At 43.4% G+C, this 23,517-nt stretch overlaps 1 long non-coding RNA gene across 1 annotated transcript in view; it reads left to right on the forward strand.

Annotated features, from left to right (window-relative positions):
- The first annotated feature begins 1,844 nt into the window (after positions 1-1,844).
- The window catches only part of LOC309642401, a 332,470-nt gene continuing 310,797 nt past the window's right edge, over positions 1,845-23,517 (forward strand). Inside the window, exon 1 of the long non-coding RNA XR_014253161.1 lies at positions 1,845-3,630. This is a non-coding gene — a long non-coding RNA (uncharacterized lncRNA). The remainder of the gene's footprint in view (positions 3,631-23,517) is intronic.

Genomic DNA, 23,517 nt, shown 5'->3' on the forward strand with positions numbered 1-23,517 from the left:
CTTATTAAAGGCTGACCTCTGTGCTAAGTGCTCATTCCTAGAACAGGAAGCATTAAAAGACAGACTTGAGAATGAGTAGAAGTGTTCCTGATGCTAACGGCAGAGGAGGACCTGGGGCATTTGGGCAGAGGTGCATGGCAGTGTGCAAAGTGGGGCATGTCAGTCCTTGTTCTGTCTGCAAGGATGAGTGGGGAAGCATCAGACAGGGCTGCGAGGGGGAAAGGGGTGAAGAATTTCTTACTGTCAGCTGAGGAATGGGGGGCTCACCAAGTCTGAGGAAGGTACAGTAAGAATCAGGTAAATCCAAAACTAATCAATCAGTCAATGCAAAGCCAGCCTGTTACCCCAAGGGAGGGCAATCTTAAAGCAAGCTGGTTCCAAATCATTTCCAAGTCCAAAGTCAGTACAGTTCAGGGAAGTTCAACAGGTAATGAAGGAGTAACACAGAAGCGAGCAAACGCAACCTGCACATCACATCTTTACTCAGTCCTTGCTCTTTAGGAGATGAGCATCCTGAGGGAGAAAGAGCACAGCACCTCAGTAAGGACCCCTGATTCAGCATAAGCAGAGGGGGTTCTAGATAGTGAGAGGTGGTGGCAGTGAGGGAGGAACAGGGCCACATGATTTGAATTGTTTTTTGCTGTGGGCAATCTTAACCTGACAAATTTTCAGCAGGGAAGCTGCATGATCAGATTTCTGCTTTAGAAAGAAAGGGAAGGTCTCAGAATTCCAGAATTATGATGTCAGAGCTGAAAGGGGTATCAGCCTGCACTAAATTCTAGCCCCCACCTTGTGTAATAAGCAACTTGTCAACATTATCATACCGTTTATTTAAAAACAAGACCAAAAACAAAACAAAGCAAAACAATACAACCACAGAACCCTTCCTGTTACTTGACGCTGAGTCATCATCCTATTTCTCCTATTTCTAACAGACACATCTTAATTATTGGCACTTTGGTTTCTACAACAGGCCTGAGTTCTTACCATTATAGATGCCTTCTAGAATAGTACTCTAGTGTCCCATTTTTTGCTTTGCCTTGGGACAAAGAAATGAGTTAAAATAAGTCAGCAGAAGGCTTATGTCTTGGTTTTAGGCACTAAGTGTACAGGGACCCAGTCTCTGTCTTTCAGCACTCCTTCTAATACATTAAGCAGATAGTCATTAAGATTTTAAGTATTGTAACTGAATAACAGAAGTGCCTATTGATTCATGAATGCATGCATGCATGCATCCTTTCATCCATCCATCCATCCATGCATCATTTTTTGAGGTCCTGGGGCTAAACTCGCTTAGATCACTGAGCTTACATTCTAATGGGGGAGAGATAAACCATATCCAGGTTAACAGAGAAGAATCATTGCAGGCAATGATAACAAAGAAAATAAGATGAAGAAATGGGGAGAGGATTGAGGGATGGGGCAGGAAGGGAGTTGCATTTCAGGTAGAGTGATTAGGGAAATTCTCTCAGAGGACAGCAGGGATAAACTAATAACTGAAGAATGGTTAAGGGTGCAGCCAGGTAAACGTCTGGGGCAAAAGCTTCTAGGCAGAGAGGACTGTACAAATAAAGGCCGTAGGCGTGAATGGTCTTGGGGTGTTCAGGGAACAAAAGGAGGGGAGTGTGGCTGGAGCTCTGTGACTGGGGAGTAGGAGGAGTGATGTGAGAGGCCAGGGAGGGATGCCGCAGTGCTGCAACACAGAGGGCTCTGCCTGGGTGCCACTGCCCCTCACAGAGCAGATGGCATGTGAGTTAGGTCTTGAAGGATTAAAAACTGCATGTGGGTCAAGTGAGTTTATAAGGATGTGGGACTCCTGGAAGGCTCAGGTTGGAGGCAAGAAAGACTAATAACAAAGATGACATACTAATGTTTATTTCTCCCTAATTACGTTCCAGGCACAGTGCTGCATGCCTGTTCCCATTCAAACCTTGTACTCTCTTTATTAGTTGGGTCCTCTGATTATCCTTCATTCTTTTACAAAAGAATAAATGGAGGTCAGTGGTCAGGTTTGAGGCTTGTTGACTTTGAGGTACCCATAAGAGGCATTTAGATGGAGATACAGAAATAAGCCATTGGAATCACACCTTGCTCATATCAGGAACTCTGTACATAAGTGATGAATGAAATTGGGGTGAGATATAAATTGGGAAGTAAGCCCTCCAGGGGTAGTACTGAACTTGAGAGGGTAGATGAGAGTCTGTTTTGCAACCTCCTGGACACTGGGATGAGGTTGCTGAAATGCTAATTAAAATCTGCTTTACTTTCCAAAAAAGGCTTTTTATGACCACGATGGTGGCTGTGTGTCTTTTCTGATCATTGATTCTCTGAATCCCATACCTGTATTTAGGTAGAGGCTTTGTGCCTTTATGAGCAGAGCCCACCTTCCATAAAAGATGTGACAAGGCTTCTTTGAGCTATGGTGTGGCCACGTGACCCAGACTTTGAGAACCAGTTGCACGTGCTTGAGCTTTGAAACAAGAGCTGGGCCACACAGCATCGGTTTGGAGGTGTCATTAGAGAGATTGGAAGTAGTGACCCAAGACTGCAGGGACAGAAGTTCCAGGCAGGGTCCAAAAACCAGGGTCGGGATCCCGGTGATGCAAGCTGCGCAGCTGAACTCAGTAGTTTCTCTATGGTCTATTCAAGTTCTCTCATTTTGGCTTAATTTTGTTTATACGTGATTTCTTAAAAAACTGCCCAGTTCATTTACATAATCACATTTATTGTGTAGGGTTCAACATGGTGCTCTCTTATAATTATTTAGTCTCCACTGTCTGTGTTTATAAACCCTTTCTTCTTTCTTTTTTTTTTTACATTAATAAAGGGATATTATTTTATTAAATGAAACAATGATATCTATCAAATATATTTTTTCCATTTACTTGCTTTTTTTATTGAGGTATTGACATATGACATTATATTACTTTCAGGTGTACAGCATAATGATTCAATATGTATCAAATATAATCTTATATGAAAAATTTAAAATGAAAAAATATATGAATTTTGTAAAACTTAGATATAAGAAAGTGTGACATATATGTACATCTTTCTCTGAGTGGCTGAATTAGAAAAAATTCTTATACATTCCTAGAACATTCAAATTTTGTGTAGTGAGCCCATGTTTCCTTTGTACTCAGAAAAAAACAAGGTGTTATTTGAAAAATAAACTGTGATCACATAGCATTACAAAGACTCTAAATTTGTTCTGAACATTATATTTAGGCAAATATTTTATGTAAATATGATAAGTATCATATACCCATCATCATGCATCTTTAATAATTTCTCCAATGAAAAAAATATCTTTAAAGATGCCAGGTTCCATACTACTGTACTTTGTAGAAAAATAACATTATTTTATGCAACCTAAGAAATGTAGCTAAATTTCTCATAAAGCCTTTGCATTTGTTGTAAATATATTAATCAAACATTTTCCAAATTTGTCAGTTATTGATATTGATGATTGCTCAGTTAGAAGTGAAAAATGCTCTTTTCTCCTTCAAAGCCATAAAATAATTTTATAATATAATTTTTAATAGAATGTAATATAATATAATATAATATGTATTTTTTAGGTTATTATTACGAAATTCCTTCCATTGGAGCAGTTAGAGTCGAACTCAGGTATGGGTATTATCCTTTCTTATCTCTAATGCTATTTGTGTTTGATCTCTTTTCTTCTTGGTCTGACTTAAAGAGGTATGTTTTTATTATTTAAAAATAACAAGCTCTTCATTTTACTTATCCATTAAGTAATTTTCCCCTTTATTTTTTTAATTTCTGAGTTTACTGTTTTTTCATATTTGTTTGGTTTATCTTATTATTTTGCTATATCCTTTTGTTGGATGCTTAATTCATTTATTTCACTATTTTACTTCTAAAAAGTAGTTAATTCTGTAAATTTTCCTTTGGTGTTACCTTGACTAAATCCCATAGGTTTCTGTGTGAGGTATCCTAATTGTGGTTCAATTACAATTTTGTTTCCATGTTTGGCTCCAGATTTATTTGAATGTCCGGGTGCTTAAAGTTGTTGGCTCTTTGGTTATTAATTTCTGGTTTTATTACATTGTGGTTAGAGAAAGTAGTCTGAAGGATTTCAATTTTAAAAAAATGTATCTTTTTTGGTAGCCTAGAACACGCTCAATTTCTGTCAGTGTTCCAAATATATATAATGGAATATATATTATGTGTTAGGATATAGTAACACACACATCTACACATTGTCATGTGCATATATTTATATATTTAGTCTGATGGTTAGCTGTATTAGACGAGTTCTGGATTAATTTCAATGCAGATTCATTGAGGCAGACTTGTCTGTTTCATTCTCAGCTCTGCCACAAATACCTAACAGGATCTGACTCATATTGAATGAATTAAAAAAATTTATATCCTTAGTTTTATTTCTATATGAAGCATCATTTTCAGAGTTGTACTAAATTCTTCTATTTCGATCATGTAGTTTTGTTAAATTTGTCTTTATTTAAATATGTTTTAGGGTATTCTTAAAGCTTTTGGGTACTTGAAGATTTGTGATGTTATATATTGGTACATTTTAAAAATACTAAATGCTTGTTATGTTCTGGGCACTGTGCTAAGCACTAGAAATACAATGGCAAATTAAAAAAAGCCTAAGTTTCCTGCATTTCATGATTCATACATGTATAGTTATGGAAACAAATAATAACGAAGTAAATAAGTGAATGCTAGTTTGAAAGAATTCTGACTGGTGCTCTGAAGCAAACCAATGGACCAAAGTTAAAGATAGTGCGGTGGGATGGTCAGGAAGTCCAGCCTGTGGTGGGGATGTTGAATAGGAGGCCAAAGGACAAGGTGAGCCAGCCCCACGAAAAGCTGGGGGGCAGTCCTCCAGGCAGAGGGAACAGTACCTTCTATTACTATGAAAGCGCTTCTCTCTCATTTAAGGTTTGGCTTGACTTCTCCGTTAGCAATATTGATGATTCAGTTTTCTTTTTGTTGGTACTCACATTATACACATATTTATCCAGACAGTCATACAATCCATGCAATTAGGTATCAATATTTTTGTATTCTTTTTGTTGGTCTTATAAATAAAATATTAATTTTGGATTCTCCCCCCTCCCCTCACCCCATTGGTAAATTTTTGATTTGTGATATGGGAATTTAAACCATGTGTAATAATCTCTGATAGATTTGGTCTCGTTCCCAGATGTTTTATGTACTATCCCTTAGTTTGCAGCATTGCTTGGCCTTTCTGCTGAGTTTTATACTGGGCGTTATTTATTTCTCATCGTTGAATAGCTGTGTTAGAGAACAGCCTTGTTTTTGGGTTAATTCACATGATTACTTTTGAATTTCTCTGAGGATACTAACTGAAATCATTCCTCCTCCCAGCTTTATTCAGGTATAATTAACAAAGAAAAATTGCATATATTTAAGGTGTACAACATGTTTTGATACATGCATACATTGCAAAATGATTACCACAATCAAGCTAAAATAACATACCTATCACCTCATAGTTACTTTTTTTTTTTATTTTTGGTGAGAACAATTAAGGTCTACTCTCGTCAGATTTCTAGAATACAAAACAGTATTACCAACTGTAGTCACCACACTGTACATTAGATCCCTAGAACTTGTCCATCCTGTTCATAACTGAAACTTTGTGCCCTTTGACCAACATTTCTGAGTTTTGTGTTTCCTGCAATACCTCTGTTTCCTCAAAGGCAAATTATTCTACTGGTCCAGTTTGTTGTATCTCTTTCTTGGCGGTTGAGTTTCCTCAAATTTGGGGTGACCATTTAGCATTCACACTTATAAAGAAAGTTCTGGATTGGACATTGGGTAGTGGTTGTACATTAGTGTACAGGTTGTGAAGGCAGAGCTCAGTTTACCCTGCCAAGCTCTCCACCCTGCCCTCCACCTGAGTTTCTTCTTCCCTGGCTGGAGGGTGACGCTTAGGAGGAGACAGGTGGGGCCCCCTCCCATTGGGACAGCAGTGAACATGTTGGTCTGGGGGCAGAGAGCGTTGGGAGATGTTAATACTATCCGAGGTAGATGTTGCTTTCCCTTTTTTCCTGTATCCATGAAGGCAGGGAGATGTTCCTGGAGTACTGCCATGCTCCTTTGTTTGGCCCAGTGCCTTCTGAGACCTCCCCTCTGTATTTCTCCCTTGACTCGGAGTCAGAAATTCCCTGGAGTTTCTGGTCCTCTGATGGGAACCTTTACTGTTTTATGCTTTTAAACATTTGCCGCTATTTTCATTTTTTTTTCCAGTTATTTCAATGGGATTGGGGGAGGGAAGAGGTAAACATGTGGCTTATTTTGTCATCAGGGTCAGAAATCTGCATATAGACTTTGTTGGGAGATGATGTAGCAACAGACACCGATTCATACCTTTTCCCTTTCCAATTTGCTGGCCACAACAGGAGGGCTAAGGCAGAGATTCTAGAGTTAGAATCTAAAAAAATCAATGAGGCTTTCAGAATGTAGATTTAAGTGTTTGCTGGGTTTTAATTCATCTGTCACATGGGGTGTTTCAGGATTCCTACTCAAATAAACTCATAAGAAAATTCTTTCTTTTCTGCTCGGCACCAAGTCAATTCTGCCGACTCACAGTGGCATCCCCTCGGGCCAGTGTTTAACGTGGGATTGTGGGGGCTGGTGGGGGACAGCTGCTTCCAGGGGAACTGTGGGGCAGGCAGAGGACAATAAAAGCTAGTAGTGAGACTCCCGGTTTTGCAGCAGCACAGCAGAGGGAGAAGGGAATTGGGAAGTCATGAAGTTGTCAGTATTTGTGACAAATGGCACAGAGGCAGGGAAGTGCAGGGTTCATTTGAGGAAAGAAGTCTCCTGTGACTGGAACATAAAGGGGTGTTGGGGGATGCTGTTGAGCAAGCTGAGTGGGTGGATCCAGGTATTTAAGAGCCTTACTTGCTGAAATAGTAGGATTGTATTTAACAGGCTATGGGGAATGATGTAAAGCTCTCAGGAGGGCAATGGCATGATTGCAGAGGTGTATTAGGTGCCAGTGTGTGCCAAGGAGGACAGACACTGGCTATTTGGGACGAATATAGGAATGCACCTCAGGGGCAAAAAAGACAGTGCTGGCGAGGTGGCACTACTCAAACAAGCTGACTGACAGGAGGCATCCTGTGAGTTGTCGTGGGTCTCGGCATGAGAGCAGAGCATGTTGGGCCCCTTTCTCAGAGCTGGGCTTAGGCTGGGGGAGCACTGCAGGGCAAGGTGGGCTCCAGCCTGGAGGAGCCTGGTCAGAATCCCAGTCAGAGGAGCTCCCTGTGCTCATGAGGATGTGGGCTGGATGAGCGGAGAAGCAGGGTGAAGCACTGCGTGGGGAAGCCAGGAGCACCGCTGGCAGGGCGGTCAGTGACAGGGAGCATCACAGCCCTGGTGCCATGGTGATTCGGGGCCCAGCATGATGGCGATGGCTGAGTTCTCTGTCTGAGGTCATGGGGAGGGTTGACCAGAATGGAGAAGAGAGGAGGAGGGGCACACTTAGGAGAAAAGATACTGAGTTGAGTTGGGGGGCATGTTGAATTTGAGGTGCCTGGGGGACCCCCATTAGGGATGTCCAGTAGATAAGTGGGGACATCCAGTCAAGCACTGGAATGGGGCTCTGGAGCCTTGAAGAGGAGTCAGGAATTGAGTCCTTGCCTGAGAGATGGTTATGGTGATGATGGGAATCTGTGAGATTGCTCTGGTTGAAGCAAAGAAAACAAGCCAAGGAAGATCATGGTCAAGGCCAGTGAGTGCAGTAAGGACCTAATGTATACTTGAAGTATTTCTTTATCTATAAAGGGCCTTTTATTTCATGTTCAATGAAAATTCCAGCATTTTATTATTAGTGGTGTTTAAAAGAAATGACTCGGAGGGAATTCTAGCTCAACATGAGAACTGCTAGATGGGCAAGCCTTGTTGCCTGCTTTTCTGAATTGCTTGTGGTACAATTGGGCCATTCACCTTGTTCCGGGCACTCTGTGTGTTTCCTTCTTTCCGGATTAGACCTATTTGCTAGGGAAAACAATTCATTTCTCAGGGCTTCAGTTTTATGTACTGTTGATCTATTACTTTATTTCTCTAATCTCCTTCCCACAGCCAATAGTTTTTACTACCTGGAACTAAAAACAACCTACAGGATACCAGAGCACAAGTTAAAGAAAATCATCTATGCTTCCAGTGGGAGGAGAGGGGAAAAAATAGTCCACCTACTTGCTTGGAAGGAAGTGTGGCCTAAACAGCTATTTGACTTTGTATTCATTTTTCAACTAGTTGTATTGGCCTTATGTTTTTCATTACACTGTAAATCTCTTTACCATATTGAAAATTGAGGAACACGTTTCTTCTCTTTGGTTCCATGCATCTGAAGGCCATTGATGGACAAGTGTACAAGTGCCAGTAGAAAATGGCTTTTTTGGAATATCAGGTTTGGTCCTCAGAGATTAAGAGGACTCCATGTGTTGAGCAATAAATCTGGATTCTGCTGTGTTTAATTAAGGTAATTTTCCTTCTTAGCTCCAGATGTGGAGATGAGATTCAATTTTATTGTGCCTAAAAGAACATGTCCTTCCAAATACACGTGTCACCAGCATGGAATGTGACCACAGCCTGTGGTGAGGGTCTGCTTCCTAGAAGTTCTAGCCCTGTCTTCTACTCCTGTGGAGTTTTCCATTGCATGACTGTGATTTGTAAGGTGACAGAGTCCCACTGTATAGATGCCAGATGCAAAGGGAGAGCAGGGAAGGGCGAAAAGTTGAGGCAGTGGAGGGAAAGATGGCTGGATGATGTTTCCTTGCCAGGTACAGCATCAATGAATAAAGACTTTGATCACCCAGAAAGAACAATTCCATGATCCTGCCCTCTTTTGCCAATTAATTGATAAGTGTTAAGAGAATCACCTAGTTTGACCATAGCAGTCCCTGAAAAGTTTATCTGAAAACAACACTATCATCACCAAGTGAACATTGCAAATCCTAGGACAAAAGAGAGCTGACAGTCATGTCAAACTGGGCTGACCTTCCTCCAGAGGTTTCTCATTATGGGGTAGCCCAACCTATACTTGACCATGTTCAGAAAAAGGAAATGTAACCTCTCAAAGGGAAGCCCATTCCCTCTCTGGAGAATTGAGGCTATTAAAAGTATCTTGCTTATATTATTGTGACGAATTCCTTTGCTCTGAGTCTTTCTCCCTTTTGTTCTAGTTTGTTCTCTTAGAGAAACACGAAGCAAGCTGAATGTTCCTTACTAAGGCCAACTGTCTCTTAGACTCCAGGCATCCAAAGTGATAAGTACATTTCCTTGTCCTCAAAAACATCATAATTGAGCAGAGAGAGGGAGAAAACCACAAACTCCCCAAGGTTAGGGGCACATCTTATTCATCTGTATTTTTAGTGACTGGTAGAGCAGCTGGCACCAAAGTAGGCACTCCTTAGATATATTTGAAAGAGTTGATAGACACATTAACTACCTTCTTTTCTCTGATTATTAGGTCCCACGTGCAACTCTGGGACTTTCTGTGTCACCTTGCATGGCAACTAGAGCTCCTGCTTCCTGCTGTCACAACTGGCTTACAACATTCAAGCGTTATAAGGCATTAGTACTCTATCCTGATTGGCCATGTCTGCACATGTGTCTGTGTAGTGTCTGCCTAAGAACCCCCTGCCCCATGGCCTGATCCCAGTCAGCCTGGCCTAGACAGAGACTCTAGGGAGCATCTGATGCTTGAGCGCCTGTACAACACATCCCAAGCCTCTGGAGTTGGCAACTTCTGGTTGCGCCGTCCACGCTGCTAGGGCAAGTGGGAAGGAGTCTCTGCTCAGTGTGAACTCCATCTGGCTAGGAAGATAATATAGATACGCAAGGAATCCCAAGACAGTTGTGGTGATGGAGGAGTGTTGCAAATTGGCCCTGGAGTGGAAGGAAGAGTAACGTGCAGTGTTAGCCTGCTGTCCTTGTTATGTCTAGAGGCGTTTCACACCAGAAGGGGTAGTTGGTAAGACCACTAGCACATAGCCTTACTAGGCAATGTGCGTCAGAGAGTCATTAATGTGTCAAAGAATGCGCAAGCTCCCCTTGGGGGAGTCATTCATTCGTTCATTCAGTTGCTAATAGGAACTCCACTTGGTGCATTGTCCCAATGCCCAACAGTCTAGATCTCTGCTTTCTAATGGGGCGGGATTGAGCATAACCAGACACAGAAATTAAATAAATATGGTGAGGCCTTGGAGACCACAAAGTAGCATTATAGGGTAGGCAAGATGGGCTGGTTGGGGAAAGGCTCATGAAGAGGTGACATCTGAGGTGAGACTGAGTGACAGCAAGGGGACCAGCACAGTTGAAGGTCATAAACAGGGGTGATGAGCTGGCCATGATGCTGCACTCCAAGGAAAAGTGCACCAGGGAGGAGAGAAAGAACAGCAGTCTCTAGACCCTCCGCATTTGTGCCCTTTTCTGGTTACCTGAGAAGTCCAATGGCATTCTTTATTGGTTAGCATTTAGTGAGGAGGACCAGACTTAGCAAATAAAAATATAGGACACCCAGTTAAATTTGAATTTCAGATAAACAAAAAATAATTTTTTAGTATAAGTATGTCCCACAGAAAATATTAAAATTCTCTGTTGTGGAAGTAAATACAAAAAAGGATAGAAGAAAGAAGAGAGAGAAGTCGCAGATACCATTCCTACTTAGAGGGAGGTGACTAGGTAGAAAACTCTGGGCTGGCTGGCCTCCCCTCAGCTTTGAAGAGACCAGTCTATCCCATGGCCAGTGATGAACGCAGCCCAAAGTGCAGACAGATGGTTGAGTGGGGGAAAGTGTGGATGAACAAGCCTGGTCCTTCTGCCTTTTAGGACCCGCTACAGAAATGAACAGTGCGGGATCCCGGCGCTCTCCCTGGATCCAGCAGGGCTGGTGGGCAGTGTATAAGAAAAGCTGTTCAGAGACAGGACCCTGGGGCCAACCTGAGCTTCATACTAGCTGTGGTGCCTTGGGCAAGTTATTGAACTGAGGATAGCAATCCCTTAATCTACCTAAAGCAGATAAGAGAAGGCTAAATACCCTAAGGCTGTTGTGAGGATTAAATGAATTAATACAGGGAAAGGCATTAGTTAAATTCCTGGCCCACAGTAACTACTTAAAAAAAATTTCTAAGATAGTATACTATGTGTTTGCTTCTTCACTCAGACTATATTGCAGATGACTTAAGACCAGGCAGCAAACTTGAGGTGGAGCCATGGTTATCAAAAAGGCTGCCCAGACCACAAAGTTGATTTATCTCAATCATAACAGCAGCAAAGTCCTGTTATTGTAATGAATCACAGCATGAATGCACACAGATGCAGAAGGCTGGACTGTGCAGCCAGGGTAACGAAAAGCAGACACTTGTAATATCCTAACAACGTGTGTAGTAACCAAACCTGTAGCCTGGTTACGCAAAACAGGCCATAATGAAATCCAGTTTCTTTATGGAATATTTTCCCTATATGATAAGGTATTGCATATGGTTCTTTCTCCCTTGTATAGCAATTCCTTCCAAAGCAAACATTTTAAAGATTTTAACTGAAGTTGGAAAACTAAGACTGGTCTCAGTGTAAGAATGTCAAAGCCATCTACAGTACTAGAAAATCACTGCTCTGCAATATAAAACATGCAGAGCAGTGGTGCTCAAAATAATTTAATCGTAAAACACTGTTTCCTGGATCTGAAGGGAAACATTTCTACTTGGCCACTAGAGCTTTCTGGAGAAAGGCACTATATATCTGCAGTATGGTAATGGTAATTTTGAATTTCAAAGAGAAAACGAAGCAGGGATTTTGTTTATTTATTTATTTATATTTTTGGCTGTGTTGGGTCTTCGTTTCTGTGCGAGGGCTTTCTCTAGCTGCGGGGAGCAGGGGCCACTCTTCATCGCGGTGCGCAGGCCTCTCACCGTCGTGGCCTCTCTTGCTGCGGAGCACAGGCTCCAGATGTGCAGGCTCAGTAGTTGTGACTCACGGGCCCAGTTGCTCCGCAGCACATGGGATCCTCCCAGACCAGGGCTCGAACCCGTTCCCCTGCATTGGCAGGCAGACTCTCAACCACTGCGCCACCAGGGAAGCCCCGAAGCAGGGATTTTGAAAAACAAACTTTGAAGGGATCATCATTTCAATTCTTTGAAGATGACTTTGAAAGATTTTGTTAAAATAGCTTAGACAGAAACTGAGAAACATGGCAATCAGTTTGAAGGAAAAGAATCAAATTTTGCTGTTTGTATTTTATTTTGAAGACATTTAATAAATAAGGACTTTTCTGTATCATGAGAGCAAAACCCCAAAGCACCAGTGTGGTTGGGGAGAGTCAGAGTCAAATCAGGCAGCACACACAGCACTGTGTTCAGTGATGAGGACCACATTTCTGAGAAGTTTCTCAGGAAGGAATCTTTATAGATTCTTTATAGAATCTTTATATAAATATACATATATATAAATATATATATATAATATTTCTTTTTTTTCCCCTGGCAGAATCTTTTAAAGAATGATTGTCTAGTTAGTTCTGGAATATAGATTCTGATATTGCTCCATTCATTGGCTATAAGTCTGATCTTTTAATATTAATTGTTGGCTATTTTTAAGATTTTTTTTGTGTACAGAATGGTGCTCAGTGAACATACAGGGTTTTAAACATGATGTATTCCCATATTTGAAAAAAAGGTTTATGCCATATATATTCCTGTTCTACAGTTGTTATATACTTCAGTGCAAACTTTTAGCTCCTTTAGGCATAGATGCCTCTTCTTACCTTCCCTCAGCATCCACATCTGCCCTTGAGAACAGCTTCTTAATAGATGCTCAGTCACACACCCAGGACATTCCATTAGATGCACCTCACTCTCATGCTTTTGGAAAAAACTTCACAAAATTTGGAGGATATTTTATATGATTCTCAGCATGTATTTTACATGGTTTCCCCCTAATTATCAATTTTGTAAAGCGGTGTGTATTTAGACCTACAAGTTTGGCCTCATTCCTCTTACTGTAATTTGGCTGGTGACAATTCAGTAGATGTGGACTGAGAACTGTTTCTACATCCTAACTACCTGTGTAGTGCTTTGAAATTTTCAAAGTGCTTTCACACAGATAATCCTGTTTCACCTTGGTGACAATTATGTGAGCTACTACTTGTCAATATCCTCATTTATGCCGATGAGAAACTGACGAATGGCGAAATTGAATAGTGTAATATCCAGTAGCTCTCCCTCTGATCACACTCATCTGGCTGTCACATTGGATCAGTGATCCTCAGCCCAGGATGCCTATGAGAATCACCTGGAGTATTAAATATCCCAATGCCCAGGCTGCACATCGGTCCAAATAAATCAGAATTTTTGGGGGGTGCAATCAGGATCAGTATTGGTTAGACCTCCCCAGCTAGCCCACCGTGTAGTTCAGATCGAGAACTGGCTCTCTGGATCAAGTACCTCCTTTCCCTAAATATTCATTGATTAGTTAATTCATCCCCGATATTACTGATTGTGCCAAATTGAGAATGCATCCTGAGGAATAGGGCTCAGAACTGCATCCAAGATTTTATTGACAAGATATTTTCTCTAGCTGTCACCCTCCATTTCTTCTTTGGTTTGGCTTTGTTTTAATGCCAGATTTTCTAAGTGTCATTCTAAGAAAGGAGGGTGGGGCGGGGTCAGGAATCTCTGTTCCCATCATAAAAGTCAAAATCGGTTTTTTCTCTTCTGGTGACGAATCACTACCTCATGTTTCTGGAAGTATTGCAGCATTCCATTCAGATTTGGGTTTGGATAAGCCAAAGCGGTTCCTCAAAATCACCATTGGGATCAGCTCACGGACTCACTCATTCTGTTTACTGCCGCTCTTCCTTAATCTATTTCACACGTCTCACTGGTTTTATGGGATGGGCCGCTCAGTCTGTTGTTCTGTCCATGGATCTGCTTCTCCAGGGACCAAGAGCTTTAGGTTTTCAGGCTGTGATTTCCATGGAGGTGTGGGACTGACCTTCTTTCCACTGTAGCTGGCCTCTAACTGCACTCAGAAGAGCACTGGCACTCCAGAACTGCAGCCTTTGGCAACTCCCTCCCACACAGACTCACTCTTCTCAGGGAAAATGCAAATGAAGCCAGCTGGGCAGTGCGCCCCTCAGTTCATGGGTTCTCAGCTACTGGTAAATTTCCCTCTTATGGCTGTTAACCTATGAGGTCAATCCAGTAGCAATCTAAGGCTCAAGAAAATCAGTTTTCTGGAGAAGTCCAAGAACACATCTTAGGGAATTTAGCTCTACCTTTGGGTCTGGGATCATACAAGGGAACATTTTCTATTCTGGTCTAGAACTGGAACACTGACCAGTTGGGTGGGTATATTTTCTAAACTAACCCCAGTGTGCTCACCAAACAGAACGGATTAAGATTCTGAGACTCAAGAGGTGATGTGACCAAAGAAAACTATTTTTATTTTAAAATCTTTTATATATTTATTTCATTTTTAAATTTTCTTATTTTTTATTTTATTATTTATTTTTGTTATGCACAAAATGATATCCAGTGGATAAGTAGGTTTATAATAAGTGACTTCTTATATATATTAGCAAAAATAAACACTTTGTCTCCTAGATTCATTCCAGTTTTTCAGTAGCTGTGAACTTCAGTGCAAACTTTTAGCCCATGGGATAGAAAGAAAACCAACTCTAAGAGTAGGGTCAGCACTAGGATTCAAGCCTCTGGCCATGATTTGAAGTTCTGAGTCATGCACTAATAATTTTCATACAGTGCCTGAGGAAACTGTACCTAACACTGTAGATAAGACAGCCTCTTTCTGATTTTGATGAATAAATACCTGCAAGAGAAATTGCTGGGACAGAGGGCATTAATGCAGCTTTTGCAACATATAAATAGGAAGGGTGAGCCAATTTCCAGGCCCGCCAGCAGTGAAGAGGAAGGACGGTCTCCCTGAGCTCATTGTTCACGAGGGGATTGTGGGATGTTCTTTAACAGGTTAATTTTGTCAGTAATGTGTAGACCTTGGTGTGCTTTTAAAATGTGTGCTGATTTTATTACAAGTGAACCTGTGCTCTTGTTTCTCCCTTTTACAGGTTGACCATCTGTATACCTTTCTTTCCTTTTTTCCCTCAAACTTTCTGCTCATATCTTTTGCCCATTTGGATGGAGTATTTTCTTTTTTCTTATAGATTTATAAGAGATGCTTGATTTAATGATAATGCTAAGCTTTTTTCTGATGTGTACTTTACAAATATTTTCCAGTTCATCACATGCATTTAAATGTTTTAACTAATAATTTTAAACATACATATTTTCTTAAGTCTTACATGGTTTTATCTCTTAATCATTTTTCTTTTGGTTTCTGTGGTACATTTCTGGGGAGTCCCTCACTGTGTTGAAAACTCTTGGGGTTTTTTCTAAGTCGGTAACTTCATCTCCTATAATGCGGAGGCTTTTCAAAGGAATATCTTGACCATTTTCTCACGGAGCATGATGCTGTTTTTGGATTAAAAATTCGATTCCCCAATATTATCACTTCTTTTCAAATTTAACTTTATTGTGGAAAATATTAAACATACAGAGAAGCAGAACAAATAGTATAATGAAACCTGATTTATTCATCTCCCAGCTTCAATAATGATCAACTTAGCCATTCTTACTTCATCTATCCCTTACTCTTTTTTTTCCTTTGAAACAAATTCTATATATCCTGTAATTTCATCCATAAATACTTCAGTATATCTCTCTAACAGAAGAGTTTTTTAAAGAACACAATCATTGTGTTATTTTCATACCTAATACAACAGTCATTAATGCTTTAATAGGTATTCACATAAAAATTTACATCAAACTATCTTCTTCAGTTGCTTTGCTGGATTCAGGATCCAGACAAAGTCCCCACATTTCACTTCAGTGATGTGTCTTTCAGGTCTCTTTTAATCTGTAATAGTTCTCCCTCCCTTTATCATGCATTTATTTGTTGAAGAAGCTGGGTCATGAGTCAGTGTCCTATAGAGTGTATTATGTTCTGGATTTAGCTACTGCCCTCTCATTGAACAAGCTTTTTATCTTCTATGCTTCCTGCATATTGGTGGTTATATCTAAGGCTCAATTAAATTCAGGCTTTTTTTCTTTTTCGGCAAGAATGCTTTATATGAATGCTATGTACTTCCTACTGCATCATATTGGGAAGCAATAATGCCTGTTCATGTCACTTTTGTGTTATTAAGATTGATTGATGAGTTCAGGTGTTGTGGACCTAGGAATCACCAGTTGCCTACATTTCTATTGTTAATTTGCTCCAGGATTCAGGGGCAATAGTTTGGATCAGAAACACTTGAGTTCAAGTATTGGTTCTGCCAGTTACTTGTCCTGCTTGGGCACTAAGTTGCCCAACCTCTCAGACTTTTTAAGGCTTACTCAGCTTTGAGAAGCGGATGACCTGTTTTGTTTGTGGGACCATTGTTGGAATGGGGTGAGTTCTTTGTGCACAGTCTTGTCATGGTGCGAAAGAGTAGTGGTGGTGATTAACTGCCATTGGTTTAAGCAGATGGAATTTGTTTAGGTGATGTTAAAGGTCTTTCTAAACCTGAGGTCCTAGGATGAATGATCAGGCAGCTTCTATTAGCTGGGTTACCCTTGTATTCAGAGAAAAATCCGTGGGCAGAAGGCTCTCATCCTGTTGGAATAGCTCAATAGAGATGACGATTCTGCCAGATTTGGGACCTGTGGGCAGAGTTGAGAGGTCTATAAATTTGCATTTACTTTTCAAGTCTTGGTTTATAACAACTCGCCAAATGTGTCCCCAACCAAGATGAAGATAGATTGTAATGACTACATTTTGGTAATTCATTTACTTTACTGAAATCAGTGCTCAGTCATGTTACAGGCGAGACTCCATCTGGTTCCAGTCAATGGCAGGGGGAGCATCGTGCCTAGACAGAAGGGCTGAGTCTGTTTCTATGCAGGAATAGCTGCATGCAGAGCTGCAGCTGAGCAGTTACCCAACAGGCAATGGTGTAGTTGATGGTGTAGACCACCAGCTGGGCCAGTTCAGGTCCCTGTAAGGCAGGTAACTCTATAGATGCCATTTGTTCACAAATATTGTCAATACCTGTTATGTGCCGGGCACTGTTCTAGGTGCTTGGGGTAGATCAGTGAGCAAGACAAAGTTCCCTGTCCTCCCAGAGCTGATGCATATTGATTGTAACTGGTTTCCCTGATGGTGCAGGGGTTGAGAGCCCGCCTGCCAGTGCAGGGGACGTGGGTTTGAGCCCTGGTTCGGGAAGATCCCACATGCCTCAGAGTAGCTGGGCCCATGTGCCACAGCTGCTGAACCTGCGCTATGGAGCCTGTGAGCCGCAACTACTGAGCCTGCGTACTACAACTACTGAAGCCCGCACGCCTAGAACCCGTGCTCTAGGCGATAACTAACGTAATCCATAAATCACAGAGCAAGTCAAAGTGATATGGACCATGGCAAAGCAAGTGTGAAGTGGACTAAGGGGGTTTGCAGTGCCCTGGGAAGGGTGTGATTGTGGTTTGGGGTGGGATGGTCAGGGCAGGTAGGCCTGGCTCATGAGAGCAGGCAGGATAATGGCAGCTTCTGCAGACCCCACACACCTAGTAAACTATTTGCTCAGCACTGATCTTGGCCCTGAGTGAAACTGTCATGCTCAGAAGATCCACTGCACCCTGCCTGACATTGCTGCCCTGGATGCCCAAATCATGGGGCTGCCCACCCCTCCACTATTTGCTCTCTGTGTCCTCTAGGTGGTTCTGGAACCCTCCTACCCCCTCAGGCTCTTCCTCAAGCCATGGTTTCACATTCAGCTCCCGCTGGAGCTCACCATACTTCATTCATCCCTTTAAAGGCACCTTCTCCTTCTCCCCCAGCCCTAGAGGGACTTAGAGGTCTCCTGGTCCCATCGCTTCGCCAGGACGATATTGCTTCCCAGAGAAGACTGCACTGGGAAGATTTGGGCTCTTCTGGAGGAATGCTATGTCATCATCATCATCACCATCACCACCACCACCACCACCACCACCAGCATCATCACCATCACCATCACCACCACCACTACCATCACCACCACCACCACCATTACTACCATCAACACCCCCACCACCACCACTACCATCACCAGCATCATCACCATCACCACCACCACCACCACCATTAACCACCACCACCACTACCATCACCACCATCACCACCATCATCACCACCACCATCTTATCATCCCCAAGAGTCTGATCAGGGAGAGTTGTGTGTAAGCCACACGTGGGCTTGGTTGATGAACTCTCCTGCGCTTGCTCGACAGGCTGGCTGGCCAAGGCTTTTGTTTCTCACGGAAAGACAACTTTGTGCAGGCCCTTGTTTAACCTGGTTTTCCCTCTTTAAAGAGAGAATTTTCACCAGATGAATCCCGCCTAGCTGGAGCCAGAGACATTTGGCTTCCCAGCCTGTTTACTACAGCATGGACTTTGTCTCATAAGTGTTCTTAGGAAATGACAACAGACAGAAAGTTGTCATTGTTTTTGCTTAAAAAAAACTAGATCCCTGGAAATAAGCCAATTCTGGGTAGAAGGGAGTTCCTATCTGCTGGCCTATTCAGTGTCATGCAGAACAACAACTCTGGGGTCGCTGTAGTGACATGCCTTCGGTACAGGTGAGGTGAAGCACTTTCACCTGCTTTATCTGGGAGGTCCTAATCACGGCCCCAACAGGCGGCTTTTATAACTTATTCCCTTCATAGGTGTGACCCTCAGACTCAGAGCCTGTGTATAGTAAGGCGAAGGCTTAGGAATTGTTCCCTCATCTCCCCATTTGAAAATCTGGCTCATTCTGAGCTAAGCAGATGTTGTTTTGCTTGTTATTTGTATTTTTTTCATGGTCTGTGGTTTGAGGGACCTGTACTCATTTTCACATTTTACTCTTGAGCACAGAGCCTCTAAGGACACCTGTAATGTAGCATAAATGATGCTAGTTGGAATTTACTGTCACCCAATAACTTGGATTTGGAGCCTGTAGAGCCAGAGAGGACTAAAAATCTCATTCCTTCTAACCTCCCCCTGCCCCAGTGTACAAAGGAGGAGAGTGAGGCCAGGAAGGTTGAGGAGGTTTCCCCTGCAAGGCCTGGCTGGTGGCAAGCCCTTGACCCTGGGTAGGCTCCTTAGCTGCAGCTCATCTTGTCCATCCATCCTTACTCTGATGACCAGCTGCCCGTGGCCTGCTCTGGACATCCAATTCCTGACACGCGAGGCTATGCTCAGGATGTGTTACACCTGATGGAATCAAGTGGGACAGGTCTGTGTCATGGCTGTGACAGGTGGGCCCCTGCTCCCTCCCTCAGCCGACTTCCTCCCACTGTCTCCTGGCTTTGGAATGGGAGTGGGTACTGATGGACTTAAGGAGGGAGGAGAGTGTGGTGAATGGGGCCTGGGTTTGAGTTTGACAGCCTGGGTCACCTCCTGGTTCTGCCGCTTACCAGCTGTGTGTTAGTGGGTCAGGTCAGTTCAGCCAGATGCTAACTTCCTCTGCTCACTTTGCTTTGGATTTGCACCTTGAATATGGCTCCGTTGGTCTCTTTTCTTTTTGTGACACTAGAGGCAATCTCCAGTACACCACGGAGTGCCTGTCCTCCTGCCTGGCATGAGAACAGGTGCTGACATGGCATCTTGGAGCTCCAGGGGCCCTTCAGGGGTCTCCGCGGCAGATCACTGCACAAATGCAACTGCAGCCCAGCCCGGAGAAATGGCCACCCCTGCAGGGGAAACCAGAAGACCAGGCTGTGCCTGGGCCCCAAAGAGCGCATCCAGATGTGCCGAGAACGAGGGCCAGGAGGTCAAACAGCACAAAGAAAAACTGCTGTCCTGTGACATCTGACCCTATTTTAAATCCCCAGTGGTGTGTCTGGAGAAACTGGTTATATTCATTACTTTGAGAGATGGAAGATGTCTTATTGTCTTAATTAGCATCTTGGTTAACTAGTGTGATTGATCTTTTTTTCTTAATAGAATTTTGGCTATTTCTGTTTCTTCATACCCAAGTCTTCTTTATTAGAAACATACTAAAGGACAAAACAATTGCAAAAGTTTCCTCCCTTGGGACCCACAACCAAGACAAGTGCAAAATTCCCTCCCTCGGACTCTACTGAACCCTCAAGCTATTTATCTTCCCACACCCTCTTGGCACCATTCCCCTTCAGATGGTCCTATAGCAGCTGCTTCTTCTTCTCACCTCCCCCTTCTGCCTCCTGCCCCTTCCATCTGGCTCCTGCTCCTACAAACATGTGGAAACTATGCCCTCCACACCCAGAGGATCTTGGAGCCTCACCCTGCACCCTGACCCTTGTGTCCCACAGTGCTGACCAGGCTCTCTGTCCTTTTGCAGGGACACTCCTGGGCCTCATCCATGCCCCGCTCCTAACGACCCCTTGCCGTCCACTTCCCTCTCTTCCTAAGGTTCCACCTTCTTCAGTCCCTGCTGGTGACCCCATATTTGCTTGCTCTGAGTCCTCCCGAGAGCCAGTTCTGCAAGTCACAATGACTGGTGAACATCTCCATGTGACATTCTATTGGAATCGAAAACAGCAGCCAACTACAGTGTTCAGCACAGAATTCCTGGTGGTCTAGGCTCTGACGTGGAGAGTGGGGAATGTGCTTCTCTTTCCTGTTAATCTCCTAGTTATTTTTGTGCCTTCACCTCGTAGTGGCCCGTGTAACCAGTAAGTTCCACTAAGTCTCTCTTTTCCAACTCTGTGTGGTCATCCCTTAATTCAGTTACCATGAACTCAATGACCACGACTTGATTAACTGTCCATTCCCCATGGCCCCTGCTTCCTCATTCTGGACCTCCTTAGTTCTTACCAGACTGTAGCATTATCCAGCTCTTGGAATATCTAGCTATGTTTTTTCCCTATTTCAAGCTAACTAAATATAATCAAGATCCACTCTTTCCTGGTTTCCTTCTTATCTCTCTGGGCATGTGTTTTGCAGGCTTATTGCCTGAGGCATTAAATAGTGGCATTCCACTAGGCTCAGTCCTGGGCCCTCACTCAGGACCGTGCTTCAGTGAGCTCCTGTGGGCAGCTGACATGGACATTGAAATCTTCTAGAACTTTCTTCTCAGCTCCAGAAATACGTAACCAACTGCCTTCTTGAAGCTTCTGTGTCGATGGCACCTCGGTCTTGACATGATAAAAACAGAATCCGAATCTAGAACTCCAAGTCACCCCTTGTTCCTGTGTCCTTCATGCTAGGAAGTCACCAGGCTGACACTGTCCTCTCAACCACCCCAAATGCAGTCTGCCGCCTGCTGATTTTGCCTGCCAGGTATTCTCAGACACATCCACCTTTACCCATAGTCAGCACCTTAGTCCAAGCTGCAGCGTCTCTTTCTTGCATCACTGAAATAGCCTAGAAACATTTTCTGCCTCTGCTCCTGTTACTTACAATCCATTTCCTGCAGCTGCATCTGGACAGTGTGATCTTTTTCAAAGCTCATCATGATACTTCCCCGCCTAAACCCTTCAGCGGCTCTACATTCTTTTTCTTTCAGAACAAAGAGCAGAATCCTTAACTGGAGCCAAAGCTCTCTCTAGCTGGTCTCTGCTTCTCTCTTGAGGATGCTCTCACACCAGGGTCCCTGTGCTCGTGGCCCAGCCACTCGTTTTTTGGGCTTCCCTGTGTTACTTTGTTTGCTTCCCGCTCTTTGGCCCGTTCACACACACTTGTCCTCCAGATCTCAGTCCAGTGTGGCTTCTTAGAGAAGCTTTGGCTGAGTCTTGGAGCAGCAGGTCCTATAACCTCATCGTGCACTGAGTTGTCTTCCCACAGCTCCTACAGCTGCCGCATAATGTTCACTTGCATGATGCCTGATAGAGGTCTTCCCAGTGCTGTGGGAATCATGCCTCTTTCTCCTCAACCACTAGTTAAGAGAATAACATTTTCTTTTTCCAGCCCAGCTCTGGCATCATATAGACACCATTTAGCGGTCCCCTGCACAAGCCACCATGTCTTTGATAAACATCCTTAATGGATGAAGAAAATGAGGCTCAATGATTTAAGGAGCATCACAAATTAGGTAGAAAATCTGGAGGCTTTGCGTTCCAAGCCAGCAGGGCTGCCAAGCCTTTAGGTGCTTGCAGTGTCCTAATTCAGCTACAGTTTTCTGTCTAAGCGAAGCCCAGGAGGACAAAAGGCGAGACGGGGGCAAGGGTGACTCATCCGGTGGCCCCTCATTGTGCCTGTTTCACCCGGAGGAAGCTGTTCATGAACAGTTATCATCCAGAGCGATTTCAGCACCATCTGAAAGGGGAGCAGGGGTCCTGCGTTTGTAGTGAGCAAGTTCCTGGCTCCTTTCTACTCTGCCCACTACCTTCTGTCTGTCCCTGTGGTTTCCTAATTTTCTGATCCCTCGCCCTTGGGTGGACCCACCCATGTCTGTCTTCTGCCTGTGCTACTGTATTCTGTTCTTCTCTTCAGCCCTCCTGCAGCCCTGCCTGGCCTCAGAACCCCCTCCCGGTGGGAGTTCCTCCCCTGACCCATCAGGGGCTCACCTCTGGAGGCAATTACCGCCTGGGCCATGAAAATATATAAGGAGATTTGAAGAGCTATCATGTTACATCCTTCATATTTCACCAGCAATAAATCCAGCTCTTTGCTCTCGAGTGGATTCTTAACTCTATAAATTAGGAGTCTATTTCTAAGGAGGAAGATTTCATAGTCCCCGAGATTCCCTACGACCTGCTCATATTTCACGTGTTGCACCAGGGTTGGACTAAGACACCAGGGGCTTCCAGAATAAAAGGAAGTTATGCTCCAGGAGCTGAACCCACATACTTCTTGCTTCTCCCTCCCAGCCTGCAGGCTTGAACCTCAGCTTCTCTCAGGTTTCTGTACTGCGCTCTGGCTCTGGTCATTTGGCCTCAGACCATCCTTGGATTCTGCTTTTGCTTTATAATAGTGTCTCTCAGCATCTTTCCTCAGACCTTCTGTGTCCATGGGCCCTGTAGGGCTTGCTAAAATGCAGCTTCCTCAGCTTCCGGTGCTGAGGCAGAGTCTCTGGGGGTAGGGGCCTGAAATCTGCATGTTCATTTCTTCCAGGTACACGCTAAGGTTTGAAAACAGCAGTCTCTGTGTTAACTTTTGGGGATCTGAGCTCCATTTCCAAAAACTTGACCTTAGCTTCCTTCTCATTTCAAACGCCACCCCTGTAGGTGCTGACCTAGTACCTCTCCGGAAAATAGTCCTCAGGGCAGCCAGAGAGTAGTCCTTCCTTCTCTGTCTTGAGAAGCCCTTCCCCTAGCCCAGATGGTGCTGGGCTCCTGGCTGCAGAGAACCCTGTGAAGATGAGGATGGCCCTGCCAACAGCCCCTTGGTGGCTTGGTGTTGCCAGGAGAGAAATTTTCTAGGGCAGTTCATAAATGTATGCAGCCAAGCAGAGAAGTAAATGTTGTTTGCAGGGTGGCCTATGTTCTGAAGATAAAAGACAAGGACT

Source organism: Balaenoptera physalus, assembly GCF_965194825.1.
Source record: "Balaenoptera physalus genome assembly, chromosome: 14".
Taxonomy (NCBI): Eukaryota; Metazoa; Chordata; class Mammalia; order Artiodactyla; family Balaenopteridae; genus Balaenoptera; species Balaenoptera physalus.